Raw genomic sequence first — 15,579 nt, forward strand, 5'->3', positions numbered from 1 at the left:
TCTGTTTTCTTTTTTTTTTTTCAACCAGATTTGGTAAATCTGCTCCAAGGTAGTATGAAGGATGTGAACTTTGCTCAGCCAAGTGGAAGTGTGGAATTTAGGATACATTCTCCTGTGGTTCTTGCTTTGATAGTCCCCCTTGTGGACTAAACTGTCAGGTTATGTGAGCCCGTGAGAGCTTTGCAAGCAAATGACTGTTTCTGTGCTAAGCAGATTGCAGGCATTGAGATCTGGCATACATTGAGCTGTCATGACTTAATGAAGAATTGGTAACGAGTAGTAGTGCATTAATGTCATATTAATTCAGATGAAATAATTTAATAAAGTGTCTAAAATTTTGATTTCCTGCTGTTCAGTGCTAGGTTTCTGCCATAACCAGAAGCTTTTCCAGGCATACTGAAAAGGCCCAAGAAGCCCAAAAGCATCAAAAGTCCAGACAAGGTTCAGCTTAGCAGCATTATGTTAGCCAAGAGCTGTGGAAGGCTAGCTCAAAGAAACCGGGAAATGTAGAAGGAGAACATCACATCTTGTAATGATGAGTAAATAAACACATAGCAACTGGAAGCATATATTGTGGATTGGAGATATAAGTGTCTTGGTGTGTTAGTCATGACATGTACAGTTCAATAACTGTTAGATTGACAGTTCCAAACTTCCCTGCTTTGTCTGAACTTGGAACTGGAATTTTTTCTGTCTGCAGCAAGATGCTATTCAGCTCTCTTACATATAAGTAAAACTGAAATCAGGTCCAGAAAATAAGACCATCCATTAATTTTTTTGAAATATAGTAAATCTTTGAATGTTCTTTTGTGCTGAAAAGGCTATATTGTGCCACTTGCCCAAAGTGTCTAATTTCTGTTTAAAAATTTTATTTCTGTAATTTTTATCTAAGTATTCTTTAACACTTGCAGAGCAATACTTATTTTTCAGAATCCATCTAAAAGTATTTGCCTGAGTATTGGGAACTTTCTGACAGCAATGTATAGGCAAGATTATATAACATATATTAAGATAAGCCTAATTTCCTCCCCTACAGGAACAGCTGAAGCAATTAGAATTCAGGAGAGTATGGTGGATTTGGATCATGGGGGTCTGGGCCAGCCCTGACAATTTTCACTTAGGCATTTTCTTTCTTTCCCTCTGAAAAAGTAGATACCAAATGCCTAGCTGTACTGAGAAAGCATTTGAAGTTCTTCCTGACAACAAACAGCATCTATGACCTGACAGTCCACATATCTTTTGGAAAACAAAGATTAATAGTGCATGCAGCAGACAAAGACTGGGTAAGTCTAGAAGGGCAGTTTTGACTGCAAGACTTTTTTGACTCGATAGAACAAGAACACACAGTAGCTTTGATCTTCTTTTTTCTTTGATCTTAGAGACATTCCTAATCATTCTGGTGTCAGTACATTGACATACACTGAGAAAATAAGTGAAAAAATAAAAAATAAATTTACTTTCAAGTTTTGTCTGTTATCAGGAGCTGCCAAGTTAGCAGGATAGCTCTTTCCAGTGAAAGTCCTTGTGAGAGAGCAGCTGTAGATCTGACACTTGGTGTCAAAAAGGGCAGTTATAGTCAGAGGTACAAGATTTTATTCTCATATTGAAGACAAACAATAGAACACATCATGAAGGGAGTTTATGTTCCCTGTTTTGACTGATTCTAAAATCTCTTTGTACTTACACAAACAAAAATCTGATTGAAGTAATTGGGTTAATCATGGAAATGGAAGATGTTTTACCTAGGTGAAGGCATGATGACTGATCCTGTGGTACTCTGAAATGTGAGTTACTCTGCATGTCAGCAGTCCTCTTGGGTTTTTGTGGTAGATGCTTACAGTCAGGCAGGCACCATAACCCATTTGTAAATTTTGATTAATATTTTTATTTGTTTTACTAAAGAACTTCATAGGAACATAGAATTGTTTGGGTTGGAAGGAACCTTAAAGATCATCCGGTTCCAACCCCCCTGCCATGGGCAGGAACACCTTCCTCTATCCCAGGTTGCTCCAAGTGCTGTCCAGCCTGGCCTTGGACACTTCCAGGGATGTGGCAGCCACAGCTGCTCTAGGCAGCCTGTAAAAGCCTACAACTTTTACTTCTCATTAATGCTGCTCTTGATTTTTTAAAAAAAAATTCTTATTAAAAAAAATAAAATTTTTGTGGTCTGTTTAATTCTATTTAGTTTGAAGATCCTTACTTGAGATAGGCAAAGAGACTCATCTGTAAGACATTAAACCTACCGTTCTTCAGCATACACTTATAATAAAATTGAGATAATGGGCCCAAGTTACACCAACAGTGATTGTTTTTTGAACAATAATTTTCCTTTTGAGGTAATTTTGCTACTGAGACCTCAGTTCTGTGAGGCTTCCACTCAGGTCAGTGAATTTGACGTTCCTTAAGAATTGGCTTCAGAATATATAAGCAGCCCTACAAATGTAAAGTTAGCTCCACTGAATCAGAACCTGATGATAATTCATTTAGATTTAAAAATAACAAGTGTTTCAAATGGATTGTACCAATTAGAATTCAGTGAGGTGAGTTCTTTTTTCCATATCATTTTTCCTTGTGTGCTTTTGAAGAAAGTCATTCCCAGTGCCAGAGATTTGCTCAGTATGATCTCCTGAGCCTTCACCCAATAAGCTCACTTTGAAGTCAGCAACACAGGAAAACCATTATGTCAATTTAGGGCATTATTACCATTTTAAGAAGGAAGGATGCAACAACAGAGATGTCAAATCAACTGTTTAAAATATTGATGGCATTAAATAAACTCACCCAATTTAGCTTTGCATTCTTAAAGCAATAATCACAGAGAGTCTGCTACTAGACATGGTAATAAAATTGTCTTTGAGGAATTAGGAATTACTTTGGATGGGAAATTCAATCTGAAACACCACAAGGTTTCTTTTAAATTGCAGTGACTACAGCATTGTTTCCAGTAAGAGATGATCATAATCTTTCCCCATCTGTAGATTTCAGGAAGCACTAGAGTTCTGGAACTTAGATTTCTTTTCTGACTGCCTGGAGAATTGGACTTTAATCTAGAATTTTTTAATCTTTTCCCTCTGAATATTTGAGTTGAAATTTATGCATAGAGATAGATGGATGTTTTTTATTTATGGGTAGGGGTTTTTTTTTGCTTTTTATTTTTTTTTAATTGTGTATTAAAATGCAGGGGGGTTGTAACTGCTGAACAATTTCCCATTAAGCTGCTTTTAAGGAGAAACCACCTGTTCATTTGTTCCTTAGTAACTTGGGCTGAGTCATACAAAATGACGTCTCAAATAAGGCTTTTTAAGCCTGTACTGGCTATGGGATTGTAAAGCAGCTCCAGAGAGTTCACAGAACTCTTTGTGTGATTAAAATTCAGAATATGCTTCTGATGCCTTGCTGGATGGAAACAGAGATGTCCAAGCTGCAGGATCCTCTTTGAGAGATTTGTAATGGTTACAAAAGCTCACTCTTCCTGTGTTCTTCATCTGGGTGTCAGGGGGCAGCAATGCTGTATCAGATTGCCGCTTTGCTGCTGATAGTCAGTACTTGTGCACGGCAACCTGGGACAAAAACTTAAAAATATAGGATATAAAGACAGGAGAATGTTAATACATTTTAATGTCATACACCTGTTTCCTCAAACAAGCATTTGAGGCTTCTGTTAGTTCCTCTCTTTTTTGCCAAGATGGACAGGTATCTCTGTACTTGTGGGTGATGTATCTCAGCACCTATCTGGACATCTCAGATACACTATGAGTGACCACTCTAATCATGTAGGTAATTAATTCATCATTTTCAGGAAAACATATTTAATTATGAGACATTTCTGTCCCTCTAAATAAGTAAATTGAAGTTGATGGTTTAGGTTCTGTCTTAATGAGGCAACTTGAACACTTGCTTAATTGATATATCCATCAAGAAGTATATTAAAAGAAACATAATGGAGTAAAAGCACAGCATGTTAAAAGATTAATTTAGCACTCACAGTTATCCTCCTAATATTAATTGGTTTAAAAAAACTTCTCCTTCAGTAAATATTGTACTGATCTATAATAATTAGGAAAATTATGCATTTGTTAGTACCTACAGCCCAGACCACACATGGCAGTAATACGTGCCTGAAAAATTTCATAGATATTCTCAGCTGCTTTGATGCAGCACATGAATATTTGAAGCAGACAATACTTAGGATTCTATAAGTACACAATGCATCATCTGTAGCTTCATGTCTCCTTGATGCTTGGATGAATAAAGAGAAATAATCAGATTTCCCGGTTTACCTGTGTCTGAGTGGACATTGTGGGGAGCCATTTCTTACTGCCCAGTAATTTCTTAATGCATCAGAGATAACTCTTGGTGCCTCCACAACATGAAATAAGTGTTCCTGCAGACCACTGCTGTTCTGGAACAGCTCCTCTTCACTGCGAGTGGCCCACATGAATTCCTACACTGGGATGTAGTTGGCTGTTTTCTTTTGCACCTTCAGATCTGAATGCTGTGATGAAGATGAATCCTGTACTGCTGCCACCAGATCAATCTGGGGTCACACCCTCGTGGTGCCTGTCGAGTTAGGTAACTCAAGTAACTAAATAGCATTTCTATGTGGAAAAAGGCACCTGTGGCTTGGAGACATACACAGATAGGCTTATGAGTATTCAACCTGAAAGTATGTTTTATTCTCCTTTGCTTTTATTCACAGTTGAACTAACAATTCTGAAAGTACCTGTATTTTAATTTTTAAACAGCGCCTTAATTTTCTAAGTCAATAAAATTTTAATGTATTTTTTCCTCTTTAGTTGTGTGTTGGAGGTTAGGATTTTTCCTGAATTTTTTTTTTCTCCTTTCATGGAATTTTCTCCCATTTGCTGCCTAAAGATGGGAATGATGATACTTGGGAGACGAAAAATGTGGCTGGGAGGAGGAGGAGGAGGAGGAGGAGGAGGAGGAAGGGCGCAGTCTCTCGGCTGGAGATTTTCTTTGGCAAGTGCAGAGACACTGCGAGGTTTTGCCCGGGCCGGGCTCAGCTCCTCATCCTCTCGGGATCGGAGTGTCTGGGGGTGGTTTTGGTGCCGCTGCGGGTTTTTCATCCTGCCCCGATTCCCTTACTGTGGGTGAGCTTCTGCTGGCAAGAGCAGCTGCTCAGCTGGGACCTCCTCCAGCCCCGGCCTCACCGAGCCCCACTCCCTTCCCGGAGGGAGAGGCTGCGGCCTGCGGCAGCCCGGCTGTTCTTCTGCCGCTGCTTCTGGATTTCCGATACATTTTAACGGGGCCCCCGCACGGCTCCGGAGCTTTTACCACACCTGGCTTTGGAGCTTTTACCGCACCTTGCACCGCCCGAGCCGCTCCGGCCGCCGCCGCAGCCATTTGGGGCCCGGAGCGGCGGGGCCCGGCTGCCCCTGCGGGTGTGCGGGGGCAGCCCCGTGTCCCGCGCGGCGGCCGTGCCGCGGCACAGCGCCCCCCGGCGGCGCGGGCGGAGCCGCAGCCGCAGCGGTGAAGGCCGGGGCAGTGCGGCCCGGGCCGGGCCTGCCCGCTGCCCGCTGCCCTGCTGTGCTTTAGGTATATATTCTGGTAAAGAACTGCTGTTCCTGGCCCCGTATCTCTGCCTGAAAGCTCAGCGGTTTCACAGTTATAATGATTCGGAGGGAAGGGGCTCGTATTTTCCATTCCAAGGCAGCTCCCCACCTTCCTTGGCAGACACCCGTCTTTCAAACTGAGACACTGTGTCTGCTAAACGTATGTGTTAATATTTACAAAACTAAGAATATTATGAAGTATCTGAAAGGAACAACTGCTGTCTTGATAGGGCATGATTAATAGCTCATGATATAATTATTTTTTTATAAATTCTTGACTTCCTGTTAGAAGAACCCTTTTTTATTAGTCTGTATGACAAAGCAAAACTAAAACACGGTGTTCAGAGTTTACATGTAAACATCACTTGTATCTGGCATATATGACAAAATCATACCTTTTACATGGGATACAAATGCAGCAGGTTGTAAATAGTTAACCTTAAAGGTACTGAGCTCTTATTTGGTCACTAGTTTGATGAAGAGATGCAAAATGTATTGCTAGTTTTAAGAGCATTTCATTATCTGATAGCCTTGCCCATCCTTTTTAGATATAGGCAGGAATACATCCTGGATTTGTGTGATTTAATTCCCTAGAACAGTATATTCTTTGGCAATTAGCTATAAAGATATTATCATTTTCAAGTCAGTTGTTAATAAGTTTTTACATGACTCTTTTGAGGAACAAGTTCATTTAAGGATTCCATTGGATGGAGTTGTAGCTATGTTTTAGGAGAGAGTTTCTTCTCAGCAAATAAAAAGAGCCTGGATAGCACATGTATTCATTTTGCAATGCTAAACTCTGGTGTATCTGTATGTTTACATCCTTCCTTCTCTCCACAGAAACAGAACATTAAAAAGCAAGCATGCAAAGAAAAAGGAAATATTGGTGTTGAGGCTGTCAAGCTTAGCCCAGTTCCCTAGTGCTAGGTGACCCTGGTGCTTTAAGTGACAGGGACATGGTGCAGCACTTTCTCAGGTGGACAGTTCTGGAAATGAAGAAGTTACATTAAGTTGTCCCTCTTTAGAGCTAGGCCTTCTCATTTCTTCTATAGCCATAGTAATTCCACCCAGAATTTGAGATGGTAAGTAATACCTACATTTAAAAAAGTCTATGCTCCTCACGTTTTTTGGTTTTATTTGAAGCAGATCACATAAAATATGCATGTTTCATAGATTAGTTAATTTGGCTTTATTGTAGTTAGCAGTACAGAAGTAATTTCTATATGTTAGAAAAGATTATCCTAAATAATTCTCCTAAAATAATAATTAATAAATAAAATAATTAATCTTGTATCAGAATTGGAAGTGTTGTTTCAGTCTTTATTCTTTTCAGATAGAAAAATTTGAGTTCCATTTTTCCCATTGAAACAGGAAAAAAAGCAGTATCTTTTTAGCGGTTTGGTTCATTTTGAATCAATGGTGGGACCAGTTTGAATGAATTCTCTATTTCCCAAATTGAGAAAAAACAGAGAAACATTAATTCTTACATTCTGGTTTTAATAAAAGCAGGAACTTTTATTTATTGCTGTTTTCTGTCCATTACCATCACCTGTTTAATGCCTGGGTGCTATATTTCAGCCCTGTACTGCTCTCACCTGCAGCAGTGTCCTCACATCTGTGTGCAGTGTAGGTTTGCTGCAGAATGTGGTAATTATGCACAATTCATAAGATGGAGATTTATCTGCATTTCTTGCTGGCTTTTGTACCACTGTAGTTTGAATAATGAGAAAGCTGTAAGGCTGTTCTGGACTGAGCCAGGATGGCTGCTCTCCCCCTAGGAGTTATTTGGAGAATAACACCTCTAATTTGGCTATAATATGTCTTGGATGCCTGTTAAATTGCCACAGCAATCTGCACTTTGCAGGTTCTGATTGCACTCCAAGTGAGTAATCACAGAATCACAGAATGGTTTGGGTTGGAAGAGACCTCAAAGCCCATCCATTCCCACCCCAGCCATGGCAGGGCCAGCTCCCAGTGTCCCAGGAGCTCCCAGCCCCAATGTCCAAGCTGGCCTTGGGCACTGCCAGGGATCCAGGGGCAGCCCGAGCTGCTCTGGGCACCCTGTGCCAGGGCCTGCCCACCCTGCCAGGGAACAAACTCTCCCTAATATCCAACCTAAATCTCTTTCAGACTGAAGGCATTACCCTCACCCTGTCACTACATGCTGTTGTAAATAGTCTGTTTTTATTGCAGGCTCCCCTCAGGCACTGGAAAGCCACAGGTCTATTCCCAGCAGGATCCTTTCCCGATTCCCTTGGGTTGTGGCTGCCCCACCAGCTCTGAAAGATCTATCAATGCACATTTTCTGGGTGTTTAGCTTGTATGAAGCTAAATAAGCTTGTACAAACACACACTGTGCTGGTGTGTGCACACAGATTGTGAAAAACAAAGTTCACTCTCTAGAATTTTTAAAAGTTTAATAAAGGAATAAAAAGGGACAGCAGCAGATTAAAGTGTTATCTATATAGTGTTACATTACTGAGGTACATGCATATTCATCTATTTAATACATTATTCAAACATTTTTGTAAGCTTTTTGATGTTTCAGGAACTCTTTTCTTTGGTTTTACACTCTGACTTATCTACATGACATCCTGTGGGTTAAGTCCATATATTTTATTTCTTCTGGTGTTTTCATCCTGTTGCTTCACACTCCCTGATAAGGAGTTAGCAAGTTCTTCTCCAGTTCTTCCCTGGTGTTCTGGTTTGTGTCACTGTTATCACTTGGAAAGGTTGGTCACCAGATATGGGGGAAAACAACATAATTACACCATTCCCTTAGTTACATAGGAGCATTTCAACATTTTGTGTTTTGCCAAGGCATACATAGATATAAAATATTCATCACACCACTATTTCTACAAGGTATACAGTGCAAAACGTATAGATTGTGTTATACTAACAAACAGCTAAAAGGAGTTACAAATTGTACCATATCCAAATACTTACCATCGATAACAACATGTAAAAGCTAATACATAAATGCAAAAGCCAATATTGTCATTTTTAACGCAGATCACAAAGCACATGACTGCACAGTCTGAGACCCGACCTTCCCTTTGTATCCTGTGCTATGAACCGCGGCCAGCCGAGGCACTGCAGGATGAGGCAGGCTATTAGTTTCGCCTAGAAATGCCCGAAAATCGGATATTTTCGCGTTTTCCTCCTCTCTCCAGGTGCGTTGTACCAAGGCGGGTGTGTGTGCGGGGCAGGGCCGCGCTCGGTGTTCGGTTAATGGCGCTATGCGGGCCCAGCTCCCGCACGGCGCCGTGGCTTAGTTGGTTAAAGCGCCTGTCTAGTAAACAGGAGATCCTGGGTTCGAATCCCAGCGGTGCCTGCGCCAGCGGGGCGCTCTTTTATCGCCGCGCTCTTTTACCGCCCGGGGATCGGCCGAGGCTCGGGAAGGACCCGCTCGTGTGCGGCTGGGCGAGAGCAGCGATATCGGCACCCCGCAGCTGTAGGTTAGCGCTGCCCCTGCTCCCCTGCCGGGGAAGATTTTTCCCAGCAGCTTTTATTCGCACAGAGTCAGGAAAATGCCTCTCACTTCTTTTTTTTTTTCTTCTTATTGCCATATCTTCAATAGCCCCTAGGGTAAACAAAGCTATTATTGCCTGTTTTCCTTCCTCTGCCTGCTGACGCAGTGTTTGCTGCTGTGGACTTTTGTTGTCCATCAGCACTGAGACCTGCCTTTCACCTCTGACCTGCTGCTGTCACATTAAGCCTGGCTTTTCCAAGTGAAAGTTGCAATAAGCACGTCATGAGTGATACAACAGAGGGACAAAGGGTTTTCCTTTTGATTTTTTGAAAAATCAAAAGCCAAACCTTGCTCTGTTAGGCTTGGGAATTAGGTTCAGCAAAAATATTCCAAATTTGTGTTACTCTAAAGAAAGGCAGAATCCATCCCTAAACCTAAAGATAAAAAAGGCTTTAAATCCATTAATATGAGTTCCAACCTAATAACTGTATACTCAAGTGCTTTTTTGGGGCTCACACAGCAGTGATGGGAGTAAATGGATTGACAGCAACATTTGCGGGGGAAGGTTTTCAGGACTCAGATCAGCACCCAAATCACAGTTGTTGGTAGCCTCAAATGTAATGTATAAAGCTTAATGTGCAGGATGAACATTTTGGTTTACCTGCAGGAATCATTTATTTGAGTAGCAGTTACTGTAAAAATGCAGGCTAGGTAGTATCTGATATGTCATAAATAAAAACAAACCATAATTGCAAACTGTGATATATATTTAAAAAAAAAATAGAAGTAGCTTGGGACTAACCTCCCATAGACTGATATTATCTAAAAGCAATCAAGAAGAGCTAGACAAATGGAAAGTGAAAATTAAAGAAGATTTGGGAAAAGAAAGTGAATGCAACCACTGAAACAGACTTGTTCTCAGCTCTTGCACAGAAGAGAGATTACTTAGTCATCTTTTACTTTGAATATTTGTACCTGCTGTTACTCTGCTAGTTTCCAGCGAGGTTCTGTTCTTTGGCTTGGAGATGAGAACCACCAATATAAGGATTTCTAGTCATTTGTATAAAAATTGTGAATGCTCTTTAGTAATGCATCAGCAGGAATGGCATGATGAGCCAGCCAAGATGGCTCTGGAAGGGGCTTGTCTCTTTCTGTGTTAACACAGCCACCCTAAAACAAGCCTGGAAACTCAAACTTGACTCCCTTGAGGGAGACCTCAACAAATTAGAGGAATTAGAGATGGGCAATCCCCAGCGTGTGAAGCTGAGCAGGGCAGTGCTGGATTCTGCACCTGGCACGGGGCAGCCCTGGCTGTGGCCATGGACTGGGCAATGAGAGGCTGGAGAGCAGCTGCAGGAAGGGGCCTGGGGGTCCTGCTCAGTGGAGCTGGATCTGAGCCAGCAGGGCCCTGGCAGCCAGGAGGGACATCCCTGTCCTGGGGCATCAAGGTAAGGGTCACAGCTCCAAGCCTGTCATGGCTCAAGAAGGGTTTGGACAATCCTCTCAAGCACAGGATGGGATTGTTGGGGTGTCTGTGCAGGGCCAAAACTTGGAGTCAGTGGTTCTGATGGGTCCCTTCCAGCTCAGCATATTCTATGATTCTATGATTCTATGGTTCTATGATTCTATGATTCTATGATTCTATGATTCTATGATTCTATGGTTCTATGATTCTATGATTCTATGATTCTATGATTCTATGATTATGTTTGAAGAAGAAGGACAAAGTCAGAATCTGAATTGGCTCATGAGCACAGACCTGATTTGTCTGGATTTTGCAAGACTCTGTTTTTATACATTAGTCAGAAATATGTAGTCCCAGCTTCTGTGAAGCCCCAACTTCTGAAATCCCTGAATTTCAAAGATGATCTCTATACCTACATGGGAATTAATCCTATAAGACAATATTAAAGTAAATTGAATAAACTGAGGCATATATTTTTTTTTCCTAGATTGAAGGAGGTATAAAAACATCATCCAGTTGCTTGTTTTGGCTTAACCTTGGCAGATGTAAGTATGTATTTATGAAATCCCTTTATCTGAGCACTGAGCTTTTTCTGTCTGCCCAGAGTGTGTGGTCAAAGGCCTGCTGGGCTGAGCAATTTGCTGTATCTCTTATTTAGCAATCAACACTAATAAGAAATGTGACACTCACTTCACTGTGCCTGTTCTGCTGTAACAACATCTCTGTGTGCAGTTATTGCTGAGATTTGTTACCAGGCTTTTCCTTGGAGGCAAAAAGGATCCTTTCAAACTGCAATATGTCAGCCTAAAAAGGTGTAAGTCCATCTGCTTTTTCATTCATCTTTTCCAGTGTTTTACACTACCTTTGTGCAAATGGTGAGGAGGAAGGGTAAGTGCTGTCTAATGAATGGCAAAATTCCATTGTCTCCAAAAAAGGTTGGGTGTTTTTGAGTATTCTGAAATAGGAAATATGGGCAGATTGCAATTTGCAAATGGAAACTGTGTCTATGCTTATTGAACTTGGTCTTGATTTTAGCTGAGCACTGCACCACTCACTCATTTTCCTTGCCAAAGTAGGCAACTGGACTATTCAGTCCATCCAGCTAACCTCAGTGAAACTATTTCCTGACAGTTTTTTTTCTTTTTCCCCAGGATTAAAGCATCAGGTCCTTCTGTTACAGGTAATATTTAGTTGCTAAGATGAGAGTAGAGGGAGCAACCCAAGGCAAATACTCACCAATGGGATTGTGTAAAGTGCTTTAATGCATATGATTAAAAAAACCTCTGTTAAAAGATCAAAATACTAATCATGCCAAAAATACTCGGTATTGTTTATCATTTGACTTTTTACAAAGTTTTTTAAGGTACTTTACAACTGCTAAACAAATCACTGACTCTTAAGCTAAATGTATATGTTGAGTGTGTATGGGGATTTTTGTTTCTTTTGCATTTATATTTGTGAATAGACCAGAAGAGGGCTGCTTAACTCTAAAGTAGGATTGTAGTAACAAATTTGTGAATATTGTAAAAACTGTGTTAAAGCTTATACGTGGTGTGCCAGGTAGCAGGCAGTAACAGCTGTCTTTGCATAAATATTTCCTTTTTCATTTTTAATGTGAGCTAAATAAGTTTCCTTCTCCCACTCCTCACCCAAATGCTTTGTCATCACATCAATATCCAGTGAGGTAAAGCAGTTGTACTCTCTATATAATTATATTATCAACTGCTCTAAAACACAGCATGTTATAGGCCCCCTGGTCCTTATGCTACTGGTACTTTGCAAAGTTTGTATTTGAAAATCCATATATACTCAACTGTGATCTATTTCATTTCCAAAGAGCAGGAGCACCTGGTCAGAGTAGCCCTGTCCTTGCTCCTCAGCTGTTCTTTGGATCTGCACACACTGCTCTTAATTTTTCATCTCTTTTGCCATCTGCAAAATTGCAATAATACCTCCTGCTCTCACAGAGTTGCTGGGAGAATTAATGAATGTAGTATGAAGCACTCTGAGCTTTCAGATAAAATCAGTGTTATTAAAATAATGTTCTTGTTTTTCTCCTCAGTGACTTCAGGTCATGCTGGGACAAAGCCTTTTCAATAATGCTGGCAGCATTCACAGATGCATTTAGACTGTTTCTGAGAAATTCTCATTGATGAGATAGAAAATCAACTTGCAAATAGAACTTTTGAAATTATTAAACAGGGGAGTTAATTGGAAATGTAGCATGTAGGACTGTTTTAGCCTTCTTGTTGAAAGTGCTTATTAACTGTTAAGATTATTTCATGTTTATCCACTGAAATATATGTAATGCATGTTTTTACAGGCCAGTATTTTTCTGATGAGATTCTTCTCCTACTTTAATCTCTAAAACATTTTACATGAAGATGTGTGATTATGGCATCAATATATGACTGATATTACCTGTGAAGGGTTAAGTGTAACATGCAGGTTATGATGAATATTTAAGAAACATTTTAGAATCTTTCCAATTGTAACTTTTGTTGATGCCAAATGTAAACCACATGGCCACATTTGAAAGAAAGTAGGGTGAACACCCAATTTCTTATGACATGTTCCCATTATGACTGCCTCCTTCAAATGGAAGCTTAAAATGCTCTCCATTATCCATTAGCTGTGGCTCTAGGGAGGTCCCAGAGGACTGGAGGTGCCAGTGTGATGCCAATCCAACAAGAAGGGCTGGAGGGGGGAGGCTCTGGGAAACTCCAGACCTGGCAGCCAGACCTCAGTGCCCTGCAGGATCACAGAATGGATCACCCTGAGTGTGATCAGAGCCTGCAGCATGGCCAGGGGATCAGAATCCTGCAGGACTCCTGCAGCAGTTTTCCATTTCCAGTGTATCTCTTGACACAGCAGTGAAGAGATCACTTTTCCTTTTCTGGTAGCTGATTATATGGAGGGTCCTCCTCAGCACGTCACCTTCTCCTCCTCTCATGATGGCCTTGTCTTGAATTAGTCTAATAAAATATTTTCTGTCTGGAATAGAAAACACCATAATTCCAATCTTTCATGAAAGCCTTACAAATTAACTTGGGAAGAATAAATAAAAATATATTTAAGTATGTAATTGGAAGAGAATTTTGTGTTCTAGAGGCTTCTCATTTATCCTAATGGTGGCAAATTTATTGAGATGAGAAAGAGAGAAACAAGGAATCTGCCTGCCTATACATTTCCTCTTGTTGTCTAACAGCAGCTGCTTCACTGGAAAATGTGTTCTAAAGTGAATATTTATTTTTTCAATAGGAGACTAAACTGCTTTATAGAGTTCTGGATTGAGCCAAATGACTTTTAAAGCCCAGAAATTAAATTATGCAATGTGTCAGGTTTATATTCTAGCTTTGTTTCCAGCTGCTGCTGCTGCAGGTTTTCTCTTTTGGTGTCTAACTGACACACTGCGTGAACACTTAATAAATAAGTTGCACATAAGGTGATGGAAAAAGATGATATGTTGCCATATTTTCTTTGACTTAATCACAGCCTATGCAGTACCTCTAAGGATCTGTAGGGAATAACTTAAGTTATCCTGAGAGGTACATTTTTAATAAGCTTTTACCCTAGACAGTTGCCAGAATGGGATCTGTATCTGTTACTGGTTAATTGCTGAATTAGGAGCACAAAACTAACTGTTCTTGAGAATCAGCTCCTGGGACTCTAGCAAGCTGCTATGGAAGAATAACATGTGAAATAATATATTAGCAGCTTAGTATTTATATAAAAATATGAAGTGGTGAAATAGAAAGCCAGTATATGGAAATTTAGAGAATTCTTAAAGTGCCAGAATTGCTGCAGAAGAAATTCTGCAGATCTCTCCTGTGCTGTTGTGATTAATAATTTTCTTAGGCATTTCATAGCCAGCTTGCTCTGTGAAATTGTATCCAGAACTCACCACAACAACAGTTTAATTATTACTTAACCTAAGAAAATATCCAGGCTCAAATGAATCAGACTGACAGTGTATCTGGCCCAGTGTCCTCTCTAATAACCATGGCCAACAGCACATGTCTAGGGCAGAACATAAGCACAGGGCAAACAGGCAGCAATATTTTGCCAGAATACCCTACCAGCCTCTGGTGATTTCCAGCTTGGGGTCTTGAACTTTCAAATACAGACCTAATCAAATTGAATTTTTCATTCTTCCATGTCTGTGAATAGGAAAAAGTGAAGTGGCTCCTGAAGGCAGATTTGGAGATATCTGGAGATATCTTTTATCAAAGTGGCAGTTGCCTAAAGAAGGGAAGTATTAGAGGCTGCCAAATGTTTAGTGGCTGTTTATTGCAACACTGACTGTAGGCTTGGGGGAAGATATTTCCAGTTTGCCTGGGAGCTGGCATTGCTGCCTGCACATTATTCACAAAGATTTGGGTGAGAACATTTGATAAAAACATCAAGTGATGCCACATTGCCTGTTAACCCCAGTTTGTAGGACTGCTTTGTTGTCTTTCCTGACATGCTGTGCTGTGATGTGTCATTCTTCAGTAGGCATGTTCAGCTACACAGTGTCATGGCTGTAAAATGTGATGTATGTATCTTGGAAGGATTTGCCACAGTGTCAGCTCTGAATTTTGGGGGAGATGGAGGGGGAGAACTGTTTAGGATACTGAAGTCTGTATATTGGAAAACAAAGACATTTCCCAGTTATTCCTTTGCTGCTTGTAGAAAATATTGATATGGATGGTTTAATTTGTGAGCAGTTTTCAGAACTTATACCTGTTGCTTGTAGGCTCATCTTAACGTTTTCATTATCTGTTCTTACAAAGTAAGCAATGACATCAGAGTGTCCTATTGAGAAAAAAGTGACTTGCCTCCATCACCCAGCAAGCTAGCAAAAACAAACAAACAAACAAAAAACCAAAAAAGGGAACAAGCTAGCAAAAAACTGAATCCAACAAAAGGAACAATGTAGTGACCCAGTCCGTGCCTCTGGAGCACCCAGAGAGAGGATCTGAGCAGAGCTTGCCCTGGGTTCTCAGGCTCCAGCCCCGTACCCTGGTTCCCCTTGAAGCTGCAGCAGCCCTTCTGGGCATAAAGCAGATGCTTGGGGAATAGAG

The 15,579-nt window shown here is 40.6% G+C and overlaps 1 long non-coding RNA gene and 1 other non-coding gene across 2 annotated transcripts; both read left to right on the forward strand.

Moving 5' to 3' along the window:
* Positions 1 to 8,660: 8,660 nt before the first annotated feature.
* On the forward strand, positions 8,661 to 13,893 carry LOC109022836. Its single transcript, XR_002002209.2, has 3 exons — positions 8,661 to 8,749; positions 11,001 to 11,693; positions 12,576 to 13,893. It is a non-coding gene; the product is annotated as an uncharacterized LOC109022836 (long non-coding RNA).
* Positions 8,837 to 8,910, forward strand: TRNAT-AGU. Its single transcript has one exon. It is a non-coding gene; the product is annotated as a tRNA-Thr (tRNA).
* Positions 13,894 to 15,579: the final 1,686 nt, after the last annotated feature.

The sequence above is a fragment of the Parus major genome, chromosome 11 (assembly GCF_001522545.3).
Source record: "Parus major isolate Abel chromosome 11, Parus_major1.1, whole genome shotgun sequence".
Taxonomy (NCBI): domain Eukaryota; kingdom Metazoa; phylum Chordata; class Aves; order Passeriformes; family Paridae; genus Parus; species Parus major.